Below are 12,798 nucleotides of genomic sequence, written 5' to 3'. Positions count from 1 at the left end.
CAATAGTGCCCTGTTTTTTCCAGCTTGTGCAGGCTCTGAGTGGCAAACAGCAGTGTCATCCACGTCTGTATTGATTGCTCAGACTCGTATTGATCAGCCTGGTGACATACAGGTAATGTGGAATTAGGACCTTAGATAAAAATAGCAGCAAGAGGATGTACAACCAAGCTGCCTGGGTGCTCCAGCCTTTGCTAGCATCTCCATGGTGGCAGCACATAGGGAGGTCGTGGCTGCCTGGTAATTGCTGACCTCTGAGTGTCTCCTCTTCCATGCTGCCATCACTACCAGTCCTAAAGACCTTGTGGCACCAGGAGCTGTCAGAGATGCTAGAGAGCAATGTCAGAGGACATTGCAAGAGCCATCAGGTAGTGGGGACCTGCCCACTGCTCCCAGGGTGCAGGCAGTGCCACAGCACAGCCCCTGCAGCATCTCTCTGAGGAGACAAAAATGGAGCAGACTTAGCAGTGGAGACAAGGGAAGAAGCAGTGCCCTGTTGTCCAGGCAGTGATTTGATTTAAAATCACCCAAAGCTTCCTCCATCTCTGTTTTAAAAATAGCATCTTGGCTTTTATTGTAGAGCCCATGCAGTCCCTCCTCTCGTGGCAGAAGTGTCTTGAAAAACATGCTTAGTCCTGATGCAGTGACATTGCTGGATGTGTTCAATTGCCAAGAGTGGAATTAAAAAGAAGGTTGCCATAAAGCTGTTTCCAGCCATCCCCAAAAGGTCCCTCAAAACTGCAAAATTTGGCTAAGCAAGAGAAGCAACAAAAATAAAGCAAAGCCAAGCCTTGATGAAAGGTGATCAGGCATGAAAGCAAAAAACAGCAGCATAAAACCTGAACCTGGAGATGGATCCAGCTCCTGAGTGGCAAGGGCAGCTCTTCTGTTTTCCCCTTTCTCTGGAAAGAGCATCACTCCCATCATAGCTGGGAGCAACTGTGTGATTCTCATCACTGCTCAGGGCCTCAGTGCCATCTCCACCCTCTCCCTTCCACATTTCACATCTTGTCCTTGCAATAGGCAGTGGCCAACACAGCTGGAAGCCCTGGTTCCTTCCCCCGTGCAAGGCTTTCCCCCCTGCTTTCTTTAATTACATTAGCAAAGTCAAAACACTGCCTTTGGCACATTATTATTCACTCAGTGAACTCTCACTAATTCCTGACACAACTAATAAATATCTGATGGTAGGAGCTGGCTGCTGGGGTGCTGGAGAGGGGGCTCTGTTGCAGCACAGCCTGAGAGATGTTTTGCTCTGGTGACAGTGTTGCTTACACCCAACTTACACGTGCTCTTGTCTTTTTCACTCACATGGATGCAAATCCTATGATTTGCTGCATTCTTTGCCAGCTTGCTCTAAAATTCAGCTCAGTAAAAGCCATCACCATCCTGGTGTGTTCTGGGGCTTGGACCCTTCTGAACCCTGCAGAGATGATGGGCACCAGCACCAAAGCCCAGGTGGTGTAATTTCACAAATCTCTGCCTGTCTAACAATCTGATGAATTCCCCTGTTGAAAACTATTGACTTTTTTCCCTTCTACCTTCCAACCGGGAGGATGTTGCAAGGGAGCAAAATGAACTTGCCAGATCCAGAGATCGACGGGCATGAAAGTGGAACCACAAACACTCAACTTCATCCTTTCACCAGAGGAAATTTTCTCTTGTGCTGAAACAGAAATTACTCTGTGCTCACTTCAGTGCATACACGAGAGTGACAGATCTGTTGGCTCTGAGAGCCACTTCCTAATTTTACTTTCAAAGCCTAAAATCTTCAGCAGAGAGCGAGACCATTAAACTTAGCAGTAAGAGGGAGAGGGGCTGGCAGCTCTCCTGGCAGCCAGGCTCCCTGCTGCAGGTTAAGTGTAGATCAGCTTTCCCCAGGGCTTCAGCTCATTTTATGAGGTGCAGAGCTGCTGAAGGAGAAGGGGCCAGATCCTGACTTCACTGTACAGCAGCTGAACCCTTGGTGAGAGAAGCCAGGGATTCATTTCCAGCTGGCATTTGGACAGTTTCCTTTCTTCTGCTTCGTTCTCAAACTATGGTGGTTTTTTTTCTCTCCAGGTGTGGTTTTGCTGTTTGGCACAAACCTGGTAACTTGGTGGCTTTCCCTCTCTTCAGGCAGGGACCAGGGCAGCAGGAACATGTCTGGGCTAATGCTGGGAGCAGTGTGTTTCTCAGTAGCCTCATTTAGAGAGTAAACCAGCCATGTCCTTTCATAGGTTTCTTGGAGAGGGGCAATACATTTCCAATGGCATCAATGACAGAAGCAATATCCTTTCACTGCTATCACTGGAGAAAAGCAGTTTTATGCTGCAGCAAAGAACTAGTTCACTTGTACAAAACATATTTTCTATTCTCCTAAACCTGGGGAAATCCTCAGCGTGTCAATACGTGGCTGAATTGCTTCTCTTTCAATAGTTCTCCTAGGGATTTGAGTTGAGACCAGTTATTGCACTTGGATGCAGTATCTGTCCATAAAAGGTGTATTTTGCAAATAATAACAGTGCTTTGTAATAAATGGGACAACAAAAAATGAGGGCCACTGGAGCTCCAAAGCTGCTGTCCCTGAGGAAACACCAGCCAGCCCCAACAATGCCAGCACCATGCCAGAGCCATGTGTTTTAGATGGGAAAACCCATGCTCCAGTTTCAGAGGGAATGTGCTTCCCTTTGCCTGTGAGTCTCTCTTCAGTTTGCAGGCAGCTGGTCCTTATTCTACAATGCAGGATGTTTACCCTCTAAAGGTGGATGCAGGGACCTGTCAAGACAGAGCTGGGCACAGTGCTGAGAACAGCACATACACCTGTCTGCCAGCAGCAACACTCTGCCCAGAAACCTGAAGGTTGGTATCAGTTTAGGCTGAAGCACTGAGCCTCCACATGTCTCCAAATGTTTTTCTGAGATTAGATGAAGCTCACACTATCTGTAGATCCACCTGGAAAGTCATTACAGGGGCACTTGCTGTTGCCATACAGTGGGGATGTGTTGGTCTAGCCTTGGTGAGCAAGGTGATAAATCTGGGCTGCAGCTGCTCACTGTCCTTTGTGTCACAAATTGCCTGGGCAGTTAGAAACAGATGGGTTCATGCATCAGCCAGTCCTGCTTTAAGAGAAGACATGGTCAGAGACAGGATTCCCCTGAGAAAGGAGCTGTGGAGGTCTGACAAAATGGGTCTTTCCAAGACCTTCAGCCAGAGCTGAGCAGCATGGCACCAGCTGCCTGGGTCAGATCCTCTGGTGGGATGCAGGGTGTTTCAGTCCTGTTTGCTTGCTCTAGATGAGCATTTGGCATCAATATCCTGAATAACTGGCAGGCAGTGGTGGGTGAGCTGGAGAGCCAGCCTTGAGAGCTGACACGGTGAGTGGTGGCTCTGGGCCAGATCCTGTTTCCTTTTTGCAGAGTCTGATAAGGCAGGTGGTCTGGCAGAGGTCTCTGTCCTCGTGCAGGCACATAGCACAGGTCCCAGTGAGTGCTGGGTCAGAAATGGTTTGCTCTGTCTTCCTGTCTGAATCTATGCTGAGCTGTATTTCTTTGCTGGTAAGGAACAGATATGCTAGAAGGAGAAATTTACCCCACACTGAGTGTAAACACAGATGGAAACACAGTGAAGCCCTTTTCAAAGTCAAGGGAGTAAATCTGTTGAAAAGACTGAACATCTGGGGCAGTGAAAGAGCAGGTGAAAAACTAACCCAGGAAAGGACAGTGGTTGCAAGGGATGGATGGTTGGGGAGAGGGCACAAAATGTGGGATAGTGGAAGGTCAGTTTTGGGTTTTTTTGAATCTTGTGAGTTGCATCCCAGGCACTTCAGATGGAGCACTGTGCTAGGCTTTTCCTTTGAACTAATCTCATCTGACCTTTCTAAGGCAGCACGCGAGGGATGCAGCCCCATAGCTCCTCCAGCTGCTGGGATAAGCAGGATTTTGTTCCTGGTTTAGACAGCAATCACTGTGCTGCAGAAATTGCTCTGAGCATTGCCCTGGAAGGGCAGATCTGGCATGTTAACTGCCACTGGGAATCAGCTTCATGCTGACAGTTTGGTCAGCTCTTCTGGTCCAAGCCAGCACATTATCTGTGCTCTGCAACTAAAGCACTCCTGAAGAAAGGCCCTGGCCCTGCAGGGCTTTATTCCCTTGCCTAACCAAAAAGCTAAAAACATGGATAAGTCTTGGATGGTGAGGAAATATTTAATTGTGTTCCCCTCCCAGCCGTAACCTTGGCAGAAGCACAGCTCTGGCTGCTGAAGCCCATAAAATAAACAGCCCCTGTTGCACCTGATAGGGGTACAAAAATATAACCACTTGCAGAGTGACTTACGATTCAGTGAAACATGGATCTTCTCCTTTTTGACTGAATTATGCAGCAGTATTCCTAGAAGACTGGAAGCAGATGGTGAGTTCTGACCAGGCGTTTAACAGCCTGAGTTGCTGTGTGGAGGGGATGGAGCTGAGCAAGGCTGCAGCACGTCTTTCCTGCCTTTCTGCTTGCCTTGGGTCCCCATCAGGGTGTATTTCCTGGGAAAGGAGAGGCTGGAGCACAGGGCAGGATGCTCTGCAGCAACGGATGGAGACACGGAGCACATCCAGTAGCAGAGGGATTGTTTTTCTGCAGCAGCATGCAGTTCAGGTGGCAGCAAAGATGGGCCAAAATTTTGCTTCTGCAAACTCGGTGCTGCTTTGGTCCCAGGTAGGCACACTGTGATAGCATCTCCAGTGTGTGTTGGGTCAGAACCCTGTGGACCTGGGAGGTGGCAGCTGCCCTCCTGTCATGCGGGAGAAGCTCCCCATGCCTTCAGGCCCAGGAGGAGGACAGATGAAGGCAGATGGGTTCCCTGGTACAAACACCACTGTATAATTTCTGCCTCACTGCTCCTCCTGGCCCCATATATCTTGAGCACGTCAATAAAATCAAACAGACTATTAGCAGCATGCCATGTTATCAGCCCTGGGTGTGTGTGCTGTGAATTAGGCAGCCATGCAGCCTGCATTTTATGAAGTGAGCTTCTCATACCACTGCTGGGGTTGCTGCCAGCAGCACATCCTCTCACAGCCAGGTGATACGATGGCTTTTACGAGCCACCCTAAATCAAAGGCCCTTTCTTTTTAAAAATTTTTTTTTTTTTTTTTTTTTTTTTTTTTTTTTTTTTTTTTTTTTTAATGGCATAACAGCCAGCAGATTACTAGGTGAGACACAAATCTTGTTGCTGAGTTGTGCCTACCACATTGTCTTTTTGATTATTTTCCTCAAATCAGCAAATGTTCTTTTGGAGCTCTGAAGTCCTTATGAGGGACACTCATTTTCTGCTACTGTGATCTCTTTGTCATAGGTGGGTGATGTATGAAAAGGAATTGCAAACAGCTGTTTACAGCAAGCAAAGTCACAAAGCAGCCCACTCTAATTCCTGCTATCTGTCGGAGACTGTTGTTGGCGATGGTCAAAATTAATTAAGCAGGAAGGAAGAGAGCAGGGAGGCAGTATGCACCCAGTTCTGACACTGAAATATTAATGGTGAGCTAATCAAGAAACAGTATCTATGAATATCTAATCAGCTTACAGTTTGCATTCTTACTGATGCAGTGAACTTCTGGGCAGCAGCCCTTTCCAGGAGGGGTTGGGAGCAGAGGTGAGCTGCCTGCTGCCTGATTGCTCTGTTTGGGATTAAACATGGAGCTCGTGCCCGAGGCACATTTGCCTTTGGCACCTCATAGCCCTGGATGCTCCTGCATCCTTCTCCCTGTTCCCTACAGCAGCCAGGTCAGAGGCTCCAGCCAGTGCTGTTCCTTCCTCCCCTGTGCTAGAGGGCTCTCGGAGGGTTCAGCTCCTCTGGGATGGATCTGTCCACACCCAGGCTTTGGAAAAAAGCTCCAGACAAAACAAGCTTGTACTCAGGGTACAAGGCTCCATGCCCAGTGCAGGGAACTTGGGAGGCAGCAGGCTTGTGTTACCAAGAGGAGTATCCAAGCTGTTTTGAGGGAAACAAAAGGTGACAGTTGTGCTGCAGGGCCAGGGTGCAGTGCAGAGCACCTCCCTCCTGTGCCCAGTGCCAGCCACTTTTGCTGACCCTGTGTACAAGCAGAGGAAAATGGGAGGAAACAATCCCATGGCAAAGCTGGGCTGATTCTAATCAAAGTCACAAAAGTAAATGTCATTTTTGGGTACCAGAAGGAGTCCAGTAGCATTTCTCCCTTCAACATCAGCGTAATGAGGGCTTTGGAGATTTGTATTGCTGTGTTTCTGCAAACAGTTCCTTCCTCTAACCTCTCGGAAATTGGATTTAGCAGGGCTGAGCAGTGTGCAGCAGATAGCAGCAGGACTGATAAGCAGAAACCTGTTTACACACTTACTCATATCTAATGCTAACAATTGGGCAGGGGACTGCCTGGATTTATTTTTTTCCCTTTTTTTTTAGTGCTATCAAATATAACCCTTGTGGCTGAATGCCTTATTGCTGTTTAACAGGGAGAAATCTCAACTGAGGAGTTTTAATGGGTAAACAAATGTGAAAATGATTTCACAAGAAGCTAAAGGTATTAAATAAATCTTAGATTATAATAAGGAAGAACCAAGTGGCAAAAAGAAAGGAATAGCATACCTACCCTCTCCTGTGCAAGGTGGTATTTCATATTTCACACATTGCCAGGTTAGTAGGAACTGGACACAGCCACAAAGAAGAGAGTCCTGGCATGTCACTCCCACAGGAACAGGGACTTTCTGGGAAAGAAAATCAGAAAGCAAATGGTATCAGTTAAGAATAGTGGAAAGGTACCAGGTGCATCTAGGGATGTGGTGGAGCTCAGCAGCTGCATCCATCCCCTGGGGTCTGCAGGAGTGAGAAACCCCCTTTTTGCAAACATGTGAGCACTGCTATGCCCAGATCCAGCTCCTGAGGCTGATGGTGGAGTGAGCAGCTGGGATTTCTCCAGGAGGAGCACTTTGAAATGTGCTTCTCTCTGTCGCTCCAATATAACCCAAATCTGTCAACCTTTAGGGCTTGCTGTGAAGGTCATCTGTGAGCAAGGCTAATTATTTCAAGCAAAGCAGCAGGCTAATGCCACTAACTTGCTCCCAGGAACTGAGCTCTGCCCTGTGCATTGGCTGTTTAACTTCTCACAAGCTGCAGGGAACTACAGATGCAGGAGGGTGTATGTTAAGCCTGCAGATATAAACAGATCCTACTGGCTTGTACCTGGAGCACAGAGAAGGAAACACATTTTTCATAGCTGATTCGTTCAGTTGTCATGAAAATACTGTTCAAGCCAAAAGGTAATATCTCTGCTTTCCACCATTTAATTGTCTTCAGTCTGCTCTTGACATTTATTGAAAGAAGTGTTTTACACACAACAAACAAAGCCAAGGATTTCAAAACATCACATGAAAGAAACCAACCTAAGGTCAGTCCAAGGGAGGGTATGGTAGCAAACATGAGATGAAAGACTCTTAGTTTCTACAAGGAATCTCTGTGCAAAACCAGAGGTCATGCTGATCTGTGGTCCAAGGGCACTTCATTTGCACCTCTGACAGTAGCTGCAAGTGGTGGGCTCTGGATGTTATGACATCTTCAGCAATTTAAGCAAGGCTGTCCTTAGTAGGAACACATCAAAGTTAATGTTGCCTTGATACCATGACTTTTCAGGAGTCTCTTCGTGGAGGAAGAGATTCTCATGGCTCAGCCAGATGTTGGCCCAAGTTGCTTTGCCTGGGGCAATGCTCAGGGGCTGCAGGCAGTGCTGAGCCCTCCTTTGCAGTCACTCTCCATCAGTGAGTGTTGCTGCTTCTCACACGACTAAATGAGCCAAAGCACTTGACAAACTGAACAAGCTGCTGAGAATGAATCCAGTGGAGGGGCCAATCCTGCAAGATGCCTTGAGCATCCCAAATGCCAAAAACTGAAGAGAAATGTAAAAGATCCTCAGAAAACTTCTGCATTTAGTTCCTTTTACATGAGTAGAGGTAATAAGCTGACACAGTTTAATTTATAGCTCAGTTGTATGCTGATTGCAAAGTACACATTTCCAGCCAGCAATCATTAGTAAATCACTTTCCCACTGCTTCTTTCAGCATCGAAAAGAAATTTCTCCCTTCCTGACATTAAAAAAAAATAAATTCTAATACATTATACACTCCGTGACTTTATAGAATTTTTAATATTTAAGAGAAGGGTAGAATCTATAACCTCAACCTTTAGCAAATGTACAGTAATGTGATAACAAATTTGCCTTGAACAGCTGCTATCTTGGTACCAACTGGCATGAAGAGGAGGAAAGTAATTGGCTTGTTTTCAGATAATTACCATAATTGTAGTGACACCATTTGGATCACATCTAACTACATTCCTGCTGCAAGTTGGATAATTTAATAATTGGCAGAATTTAGACTGACAGTGAAGGTAAAGTCAGCGTATGGTGGGGAAACCAGCAGGCATCTCCCTGCTTTGCTGGTACAGGCTCTGCAGCTCTTGCTGCAAAGTTTAGCCAAATATTGCAGTTTTGCTGCTTTTCTCAAGCCCTGCCACTGGTTCCCATCTTTGCTCCTTTTCTGATGCTTGACCTGATGAGACCACATTTTGCACTTTTGAGATAAATCACTTTGGTTCAGCCCTACCCAAATTACTTCTTTCTTTGTGTGCTGAGTATTTTTAGCTGTCCTACTTCTGCTGGGGACTTGTCAGAGCAGTGCACTCAGAATGGATTAAACCACAGTCAGGTGCTTACAGCCAACAGCCAAATGCCTTTCCCAGAGGCTGAACCCAGCTCCTCCAGAGTAGGGCTCATTCCCTTGGCTGAGCCCTGCCAAGCTGCAGGGGTGGTGAGGAGCAGAGCATATCAGGCTCAGCATGACACACTGAAGGCAACTTGTCCCCTTTGTGTCTCCCTGTGCTCACCTGTGGCCAGTGTGAGGGCTACTCAGCATCTCCTGTGTCTCCAGTCCTGACAGCTGCTTGGCCACAGTCCCTGGAGCAGGGGGGCTGCAAGGTAAGGCTTGGAGGTGGCTGAGGCTACAAAGGAAAGACAAGAAGGTTTTCTCAGATCAGCTGGGCATTTTTGTCAGGGAGTTGAGAAATGGAGTAGAGCTCTGAGCTGGTGCCTTGTAGGGTTGGTACAAGTACCAAGAGCAGTGCCCATCCATGGCCTTGCCTTGCTTCCCTTTCTGCTTTGCCCTGCAGAGGTGAAGACACCCGACAGCACTGCTGACAGTGCCCAAGGAGAGGGGTCTGCTGGAGGCTCTCCAGCCCCAAAATGAGACACTCCCTTAGGGCAGATTTGCTTCATGCTCCTGCTGCTCCCTGTGGCTCTTCTGCTTTCTCTGAGCTAAACCCAGGCACCTCTGTCAGGTGACAGAGAGGTGAAGAAAGCTGTGCCAGGAGTGCAAGGTGAGCAGAGTAAATGCCCATTACCAGTAACTGCCATAGTTTGGGCTGAGCCAGGCCCTCCATCCCATGTATATTTTCAGCAGGTCCCAGTGGGTGAGGCAAAGTAAATCCCCCCTCTGTTTCCCCAGGCTCTGGGGCAGGGCATTGTCTCTGGTGTATTGGTGGGAAAGAGTGGGAGTGTGTGCTGGACCAGGCTGCAGATGCTGGGGTTGCAAGGCTGGGAGTGGCTGGCTGATCCCTACACATCCCATCTCCCTGCCCCTCACACAGAAACTGCAGGGTAACTGTTCCCTTGCAGCTTTCCCTCACCCCCCTCTGTGATTTATTGCTGCCAGGAGGCTGCATATGTGGAGGTGGCATAAATCTCACCCAAAAGAGAGAGAAGGAGGAAATTTGCATTTGTTCCCTCACTGGCATATTGAATGCAGCTTTCCAGTTCACTGCTGAAACCCTGATCAGGTCCTGGGCAGAAGGCTGAGACACATCTCTCAGTATAAAACAGAGCCAGCACTGAGGGCTTCCATCCCTGCCAGTCAAGGCTGCCCCAGCCAGCAAGGAGCAGCTCTCCCACTCAGCCCAATTATCCTTAGGTTAATTTCAGTCCACTCCTATTTATACTCCATGGTATCACCCTGCATAATTCTGTAGTGTTAACAGGCTTCAGGCATTCCCTGTGCTCCCCTCTGCTGATCAGCCAACAACCACAAAGCCTTCAAATAGCTTTTTCTCATTCAGACCTTCCAATTCTCCTAATTATTTCTGCTGTGTCTTATTCACCTCCCTCCAAGTTGCTTACACCCTCCTCCTCCTGTGCAGTGCCTCCAAAGCACTCCCTGGGCTGACAGTCAGTGTGTCAGAGTTAAAATCCTGCAAGCTGCTGCTGGAAACTACAGTAAGCAATTAGGGGATTACAGACAGACCATAGTCATGCTGCTGCAGTGGGTTTGGATGTCCTGTCACCAGCAGCCAGCCCAGACTAAGAGGCTTTCAAATAACAGAGCATGAGCAAAGAGAAAAGCCTGACAATTGTTGTCTCTGAGATTACATTTTAAAGTGTCTCCATATGTTGACAGTAAACTGGGTACAAGGCAAATGAAGAAATGCACAAGGAGAAAGCAAGGTGGATACAACACATTAATCAGAGGCAAAAGTTGGAGGCAGTCTGAAAACCTGTGTTTCTGCACAGGCTGATGGCTGTAAATAGCATATTGAAGCAATGGAGGAAGTAAAGAATTAATTACAGTTCTGAGACCCAATCCCACTTCCAGCCACAGGCAGCATTTATTAAGATCTCACTGAGGCGGGAAAGATTGAACAAGGGACTCGGGGGACTACGAAGGGGAAAAGAATTAATCAGTTTCTCTCAGGAGACTGGGGAAGTCAGATTAAATAAAAACTGGAAGTGAAATGAAGGGGGAACAAGGTGGTTGGAATCCTGGATCTGTTTGAAGGAGAAACTGGAGTCACAGCTGGGAACAGTCCCAGGGACTCTAGTCCCCCACTTACAGAAGCTGGGGAGCTTTGGAGAGAAAGGCTGAAAACTTTTCTAAATCTACTCAGGAAGTCAAGACATGTCATATTTGGGTCTCTTTCTTCCTTTGCCTGGCAGCAGGTGGCCACACAAGGTGCCCCCTGCTCTCCACTTCTGATCTTTGCTTCAGTGCATTGCTACAGTGCCCAGATCCCCCATGTCTCAGTGTCACTGGGACCTAGGAGCTGGTCCTCAGCTCACAACATTTCCCTGGTAGCCAAGGGAGGCCAAGAAGGGAAGATGAACCCATCTGAAAGAATAGATGACCAAATCCCACATGTCCCACAGCCCACACCCTAGAAGGAAAATCTTTGTCCCTGCCTGTTGTCAGCCCAGTGTTTTCCATCACAATAGCATTCAATTATTTATCTTCTGAAGTGTACAACATTTTCTGCCCTCTCTTGTGTCGTTGCTTTTCTGCCTCTCCCTCTGGGAAAGGTCACTGAGCTTCCACATTCCTACTGTGTAATGAGCTGTGACAATCGCTGCCCATGGTGACCAGTGCTGGGGTCAAAGGGTGAGAGGGTGTTGGACACCAACGTCACTGGGAGGGAGCCTGTCCCCAGCTTGCACATGGGTGTCCCATTGCCAAGCTCTTTTCCTTCCACACAGCTCAGTGGCAGGAACTTCAAGGAAGCTTCAAGGGGCAAGATCAGAGATTTTTGTCTTATTCTTCCCCCTTGAAAATCCCAACCCTGATGTACAGCCATAAATAAAAACTTCTCATGTCACCAAAGTAAACTGAACGGAGGAACTACTTTTCTCCTTAGTAAGCTGCAATCTTCAGGAAGTAGAAAAGCATTCCTGTTTTTCTGGCATGTCCAGAAACAGGCTCTTTTGAGAAAGCCCTTAGGGAAATGCAATGTATATCCCAGAGGAATGTTCCTTCATACCTCAAGAGAATTGATTCAGAAGAAAGACAGCAAAGCCCTCCATGTTGTTGGCTGCAACTTTCCAATCAAACTTGTATTTAGAAAGTTCCTGGCTTTATTGTATCAGTCTCTTCAGCAGTACTGCTCTGTTCCTATTTTTCAAACAAGCTTCCAGTTTACTGATAATTACTGGTTATAGTAAAGCACAGAAAACAGCAAAGCAGGTTGCAAAGAAAAGAGGCTATACTAACAGCTGTGATGGAAAACAACCCTCAGGATATTTGAAAGCTTCATAGCAGAATGTTGTGAGTTTTTGAGCTTTTTCCCCCTTGTGTTATGCCAAAGAACAGCCAAAAAAAAAAAAAAAAAAAAAAAAAAAAGGTATGTCCTGCTGATTCTATAGTGGTATTTCCTTGCAAAACCACTAAATACTGTTTGGTATGTTAGCTGGAGTTTAATATGCACAAACGTGGGTAGGGAGGGCCCATCATTATATTATAGCTAATGGCTTTTGAACCTGGCACTGTTTGTGCAAGTAGTGCATCTCTACCTTCCTCACTCCCTGATGTCCAAGAGTGGTACAGGAGGGATCAACTCCTACCCTGGCTGTGCAGTGACAGCCCCTTCCCCTCAAGGCAGAACTGACCTCAGATTTAAGGTGAAGGAACCACAAGCCACAGTTGCAGGCAAGACTTAGAAAATTAGAAAATAAAAAAAAAGTGGATTTTAAAAAAAATATGCATTATTTTTCAGGCAGAAACCAGCCAAAGAACTGAATATGAAACTGGCACAGAAAGATATTCTCCTTTGGGAAACTAGCAAAAAGGATGTTCCCTGGGGGGTACATGTAAGACAGAAAAATTATTTCTACTTTCTTTACTACTAGATTGGAGGTAGAACCTGAAACCTAGAGGTGGAAGAACCTCCCTGAACCACCTCTGCCTCCCAGTGTCCAGTAAGGCCCCAGTTTCAATCTCTGGGCTGTGCAGCCCCAGTTACACCTGTCTGCTTTTTCTGCAGTTGGTGCTGCC

At 47.1% G+C, this 12,798-nt stretch overlaps 2 protein-coding genes across 2 annotated transcripts in view; one reads left to right on the top strand and one right to left on the bottom strand.

Moving 5' to 3' along the window:
* SPATA22 (spermatogenesis associated 22) overlaps positions 1-12,798 on the bottom strand; it is a 56,104-nt gene that overhangs the window by 4,581 nt on the left and 38,725 nt on the right. The window contains exons 10-11 of the transcript XR_011730091.1: positions 8,876-8,989; positions 6,591-6,705 (exon numbers count right to left, since the gene is read on the bottom strand). The gene's annotated coding sequence lies outside the window, so the exon portion shown is untranslated. The remainder of the gene's footprint in view (positions 1-6,590; positions 6,706-8,875; positions 8,990-12,798) is intronic.
* Positions 1-12,798, top strand: part of LHFPL7 (LHFPL tetraspan subfamily member 7) — a 59,117-nt gene that overhangs the window by 13,457 nt on the left and 32,862 nt on the right. The window lies entirely within an intron of this gene.

This window comes from Heliangelus exortis, chromosome 21, assembly GCF_036169615.1.
Source record: "Heliangelus exortis chromosome 21, bHelExo1.hap1, whole genome shotgun sequence".
In the NCBI taxonomy this organism is placed as follows: domain Eukaryota; kingdom Metazoa; phylum Chordata; class Aves; order Apodiformes; family Trochilidae; genus Heliangelus; species Heliangelus exortis.
The sequence above is the reverse complement of the archived record's forward strand: the minus strand, read 5'-3'. Positions and strand labels throughout refer to the sequence as shown.